General features: G+C 53.6%; 1 long non-coding RNA gene across 2 annotated transcripts; it reads right to left on the minus strand.

Moving 5' to 3' along the window:
- Positions 1-610: 610 nt before the first annotated feature.
- Positions 611-5,450, minus strand: LOC102157344. Of its 2 annotated transcripts, none has more exons than XR_005370253.1 (3): positions 5,320-5,450; positions 4,509-4,619; positions 611-3,890 (listed from the first exon to the last, which is right to left on the minus strand). It is a non-coding gene; the product is annotated as an uncharacterized LOC102157344 (long non-coding RNA). The 2 variants fall into 2 exon arrangements; XR_005370254.1 differs by lacking the exon at positions 5,320-5,450 and adding an exon at positions 4,706-4,778.
- Between the last annotated feature and the right edge of the window lie 391 nt (positions 5,451-5,841).

A 5,841-nucleotide genomic window follows, 5' to 3' on the forward strand; every position in this document is an offset into this window, starting at 1 on the left:
TACCTGATTTTTCTTTAGGGGCAGCCAGACTTCTTATATCATAGCTCAGGGCTCTCAAAAGGACAGCCAAGCTTGGGCCAATGTGATCGGCAGAAACCTAAGGCAGCCCCCAAGATTCCCACCCACTGGTGTACATGTTGCGTCTAACCTCTTTCCCTTGGGTGTGAGCTGGACCTGACATATGATAGGTTACACAGGTTAGGCCACACCGTATAGTAAAGACGGCGAAACGAGATGGGGACCAGCTGAGTCCAGCCTTCCGGAATCCCTGTCAAAATGCCAGACTGCAAGTGAGCTACCTTGGATGTTCCAGTCTAACTGAGCCCCTCAAAGGCCACAGCCCCAGCTGAGGGCAGTCAACTGGAGAGTTGTGAATGAGCCCCATGCTCAGCAGGGAGTCTACTTGAAAATTCTCCTCCTCTTCCCCACCCCCACCCAATATGCTTCTGCTCCCTCTCCCTCTCAAATAAATAAATCTTAAAAAAAAAAAAAAAAAAAAAGTAAGCATGTTCTAACTAGAAGGATTCACAAGGGCCATCTAGTTTAAATTTATTTATTTATTTATTTATTTATTTATTTATTTATTTATTTATTTAAAGAGAGAGCATGCATGAGCAGTGGAGGGCAGAGGTGTGGTCTCACAACCCTGAGACCATGACCTGAGCCAAAATCAAGAGTTCATCGCTTACCACCTGAGCCACCCAGATACCCCTAAACCCCTTAATTTAGAGTGAGGGTCTCAAGAGAAGAGGGCATTTTCCCAGGTCCCATAGCAAACCAGAAACTACAGTTTCTAGTCCAGGGTCTGGACTCCCAGGCTAGGGCCACCTCCATTCAGCTTTTGTTCTTATGCCCAGTGCGTCATGTCCTCCTCTGTCTTGTCCTGGCCCTCCACCTCTCCCACCCTGCCCTGACCCCTTGGGAGTCCTAAGACTCACCATTTCTACTCCCTGGGGTCTGAGAGATTAAGAAGAGAAATCAGGATTCTCCAGGTACCAAACCCCAACATGCCTTCACCTCCAGAAGAGGACAGGGTGGGGACCCTCCCTGACACAACCCACCCAAGGCCCAGAGCTTCAGAGGGTAGGTGTGCTCCAGGAGCTGGCCTCCACCCTGTGTCGGGGTGTGGATCTCCCCCTAACCCACACTGGGGTCTTAGGCAAATCACAGGCTGTGCATTCTGTTCTGTTTCCTCACTGTAAATGAAGACAGTGCCCTGCCAGGTAAGGAGAACTAAGTGAATGCCCTTCAAGGGCCACAAAGGCCACAAAGGCCCTTTCTCTTTCACAAAGAGAAACCCAGCTCCTGCTTCCTGATGAACCATCCCTCCAGCCAAGGGTCCAAGCCTCCCTTCATTCCACTCCTCTTGGCCATCTCCTTCCCTTTCTCTGGGGAAAAATAGGAAGCCAAAGGCCGAGGCCTCCATCCCTAGGAATTCTCAGGAATTCCTAACCCTGCCCATATGTCTCCTCCTCAGGGAAGGCTGCCCAATTTTCTTACCTAAAATAGCATCTCCCTTCTCCTCTATCCTTTCTTCCTCTTCTTTTTTCTAGTGGCACTTGTCACTGTCAGCAATTACATTAGGCACTTATTTGTTTACTTGTTTATCATCTGTTTCCTACACTAAATGATAAGCAAGTGTCTGTCTGTTGTTTGCCACCATGTCTGAAGAGTTAGACAGTAATGCACAAAGAGTACTTGCTGAACCAAGGAATGAATGAATGGAATCCAAACGAGCACAGTACTAAACTTCAGTGTTCATCCAGGATCATGGTTGAGATACCAGTTTGGGAAGTAAAGAAAATAAAGTGCAAGATGACTGGTCTGAGCAGCCCACCCCACACTGGCCCCTCTCTCCTCTGGCTCCTGGTTATACTTAGAGCCTGAATCCTCCACTTATCACTGATTTACAAATTGCCAAGACAGTCATTGACGTTTTGAAGTGAGCAAGTACTGTAGGTGTGAGTCTGGTCCTTCTCCCAAGCTTACTGAGGACATATTCATCTTTGTGTCCACCCCCAGAGTGCCTAACACATGCCATTTGGTTTGCTGTCTCTCAATAAATTAATGAATGAATGAATGAATGAGTGAGAGAGTGAGTGAGTGAGTTTATAAATGGGTGAACGGACTATCAGATGGATGGATGTTGGATGGATAGTGGATGGATGGATGGATGGATGGATGGATGGATGGATGGAAAAAAGGAAGGAAGGGTCAATGTACTGATGGAGGGATGAGGAGTGGAAAGCAGGGGGATAGAAAGGTGATGGAGAGGTGGATAGATAAATGAATAATTAATGGATGATGGGGGAAAATGGATGGATGAATGGGTGAGTAAGTAAACAGATTTGATTTACTGTGTCTCAAAATCTCCAAAGGCAAGAAGCAAAGGAAGCAGATTCGCTCTGTGTCCCTACAAGATAGAAATAGGATCCCTAAAGCTATAGGAAAGCAGTTTTCACCTCATAAGAGGGTAAAAGCTTTTTGTCCTAGAGATACGCAAAGAGAAAATAGGCACCCCTCTCCCCCATCAGGGAGCTGGCAGGCCAGAATCCAGATCCTATGTCCTCATTCTCTACCCTGAATCTTGGGGGTTTTCTACCTGGATACCTTTTCAATGACACCTGGGCTCACAGTGTGAGCACTAACCATAGGCGCCCCCCTAACAACAGCCCATGAGGTTGGGAGTGCTTCTCACCCTGCCATCTGTCTGCTTTTTCCACTCGGTCTAGGCTGCCTTATGGGCGAGAAGGCTAAAATCCCAGAATCTTAAAACACAGAGACCGATTGTGTAGCCGTGAACAAATTGTTACCCTCTCTGATCGTCAGTGGCATCATGCGTAAAGTGGAGACGCTGATTCCTCCCTACAGAGCTGCCGCTAAGGCGAGCTGAAAGGATTATGTAATGTGCCTCGTGCGGTGCTGGGCACGTTGAAAGCTTTCGGTAAATTACAGTATTGGGATGAATATTGGTTTTAGCTTTGATGTCAGTATTCAAATCCACATCTGTATTTGTATTCATATGCATTAGAAATATGATCCTAGTATAACATGTATTACATATCATTGTCAGAGACTCATAAATCTAGAACCACAACTCAATTCACGGATTGAAATAACAAAGTATTAGAAACTGACCATCTCAGAAGTTCAGAACTGTAGAATTACCAAAGCTTAGAGCCAAGGATGGTTCATTTCATTAATTTCCAGAATCTCCCAGGACCTCTGAGGTCATGAGTCCAGCCACCCCAACCAGCCTCTACCCAGGGCAGGTGCACTCTCCAGTGTTTTTCACCCTGATCTGTAGGCCAAAACACGCTCCGAGCCCACCTTTGGGTGCCTGGCTGGACCCCTCGGCTCTTCACTCCTGTTCTCAGACAACCCAGAATCCCAGGAATTTGCGGCCACAGCGAGTGGGAGCCTGTGATTGGGCCTGGGGGACGGTGAAATATGGAAGCTCCCAGAGTCGGGCCTGGTGGGGAAGGCCACATTTTCTGTGTCATGTTCTATTGCACGCCAATCAATTACAGTGCGCCCTATATAAACACATCATGAGGGCTTTGACAGGGGGCCGGGGTGAAGTTGGGTGTCAGGGTAAAACAGGGGATAATAAAATCACTGGAGATTTATTTCTCTAAATTGGAAACTTCATGCTTACACCTGACTAAATCATCAGGCTGAAATTGGAGCCGACTCCCACGGAAAACACATGTAACCTTATCCCATCTTTGTTTAACGGCGACCCATCAAGACGCCTGATGGATTCTGCAGATGCGGCCAGCGTCGTCCTTTGGCTCCTGGAGTTCTGGGGGTCTCAATCAGAACTGTCTTCACTGTGCCCACCCTGCTCTCGGGTTGCTCTTCCAGGGCTGGCCAAAGCCGCCTCGTTCCTACAGGCAGGTGTCCACGTGGGTCCCCTGCCCCTCAGTAGCTTCCCTTTGTTTCTACGCCCAAGGGGACCCCATTTGTGTACCTAGGATGCCTGCACGTAACATCCTCTGTCACTGCAGAGGAGCAATGTTGAAGAGGGGAGAGGCAGCTGGGACTTCAAGAAAAGCACTCTAGGCGAGAAACTGCCCTGGGTTCGGAGTGCGGGTCCCTGATCCAATTCCTTTGTCTCTCTGGGTTAAATGACTTTGCTACTTCCTTTTATCCTGTCTCTTCTCTCATAGAACTTTTATGAGGATTTGATGAGTTAAGGGATTAACAGCGCTTTATAATTTATAAATCGATGGCTTGTATTTGTATACAACTCTCCTCGTGACCCAGGAAGCACTGCATGCAGCACCAGGAGAGGGTATGAGGTCATTGTCCCTTCACCAGGGCGGGTGAAGAAGTCCCCCCTTCACCAGGAGTGACCAGCCGGGGGCGGGAGAGGAATTTGGGAGGGCAGCTAATCAAGAAGCCCCCTCTGTGCTTTGTGAAGACAAAGCTTTCCAGCGGTGCCCCATCCTAGGTAAGAGTCACACCCACTCCCAAGGGGACGGATCAGGGATCAGAGGGGTTACCTGGCTCCCCCAAAGCACACAGCCAGCGGGGACAGAGACCAGGCAGGCCATCCATCTAGGTTTGTCCGACTCCAAAGTCCATTAAAATGTATGACAAGTGCTCCTTGAGGCCTGAGGGAGGGAAGACGGGCAGTGGGCTTCAGGCTCAGGGTGGGGGCCCCCCTCGCAGCCCCCCCTTCAAGTCCATAAATTCTTACACACACAAACACGCGCTCCGCAGGTGGCCAGGGGCGGGGGGCTCAGGGGCCAGGGCCCCACCTCGCCAGGGCGGCCTCGGTGGAGCAGGGGGCGGGGGAGGGGGGAGGCTGCGGGGGGAGGCAGGGGGCGAGGGGGGGAGGCAGGGAGGCCGACGGGCAGGAGGGCCTGGGTCCTTAGCGCCCGGCGCAGCCTCGCCAAGTGCAAGAGGCTCCTCAGCCCCGCATACGGATCTAGTTAAAAACCAATAAATCAGCAGTGAAATGTGCAGAGCAGCCTTCTCCGTAAAGTCAACACGGCCCGCTCCGCGGCGGGAGCCCTCTGAGCGCCGGCTCCGGTGGAGGGTCCAGGCCGAGCCCGCTGCGCCCACGGCGGGGGGGGGGGGGGGGGGGGGGGGGAGGGGGCGCCCCGGCCCCGGCCCCGGAGAAGACGAGAGCCGGGCACCCCGTCCAGCCGCGCGGGCGGCACCCAGCTGCCCTCGCCCCTCGCCTCCTCCAGCCGCTGCCCTGACACAGAAAATCGAATTAGGAGATGGATGAGCTGGGGAGTGGATGGGGCCCCCCGGGCGTCTCCCCGGCAGCAGCGCGGGCGGGGGCCCCGGGAAGACGGCGCTGACCTGGACGGGATGGGCGCCCGGGCCGCCCGGGGTGGGGGGTAGGAGGCCCCGGCCCCCCTCAGGGCGTATTTAATATCTGTAAAACTGCCACTCGGGCGGCCAAGGTAAACAGCGTCCCCGGCGGTTCAAAGGTGAGCGGGTTGAAACGTTTCCCCTCTGCCGGCAAGGAATCCGCGCGCCGCGGCTCGGCCCGGAGCCCCCCCCCCCCCCGCCCCGGGCATCTGTGCGCCGGGGCCGCGTCTCCCACACAAATACTCAAAATTTCTCATTAAAACTTATGACTGTGTCAACAGCGCAGCCTGGGCCCCTAATCTGGAAAAGCCATTTCGCCACCCGGCCGGCCCGCGCCGCACGCCCGGGAGCCCGGCCCGCGCCGCCCCTCCGCGCCCCGCGCCCCGCGCCGCCCCGTGCGCTCCCCCCAGCGAGGGGCGGCCCACGTGTGCGGGCGCCGCCGGCAGGGGAAGCGGGGGCGGGGGGAGGAGCCGGGGGGGGGGGGCCCGGGGGGGTTGGGGGGGCTTCGCT

The sequence above is a fragment of the Canis lupus genome, chromosome 15 (assembly GCF_011100685.1).
Source record: "Canis lupus familiaris isolate Mischka breed German Shepherd chromosome 15, alternate assembly UU_Cfam_GSD_1.0, whole genome shotgun sequence".
Lineage (NCBI taxonomy): Eukaryota > Metazoa > Chordata > Mammalia > Carnivora > Canidae > Canis > Canis lupus.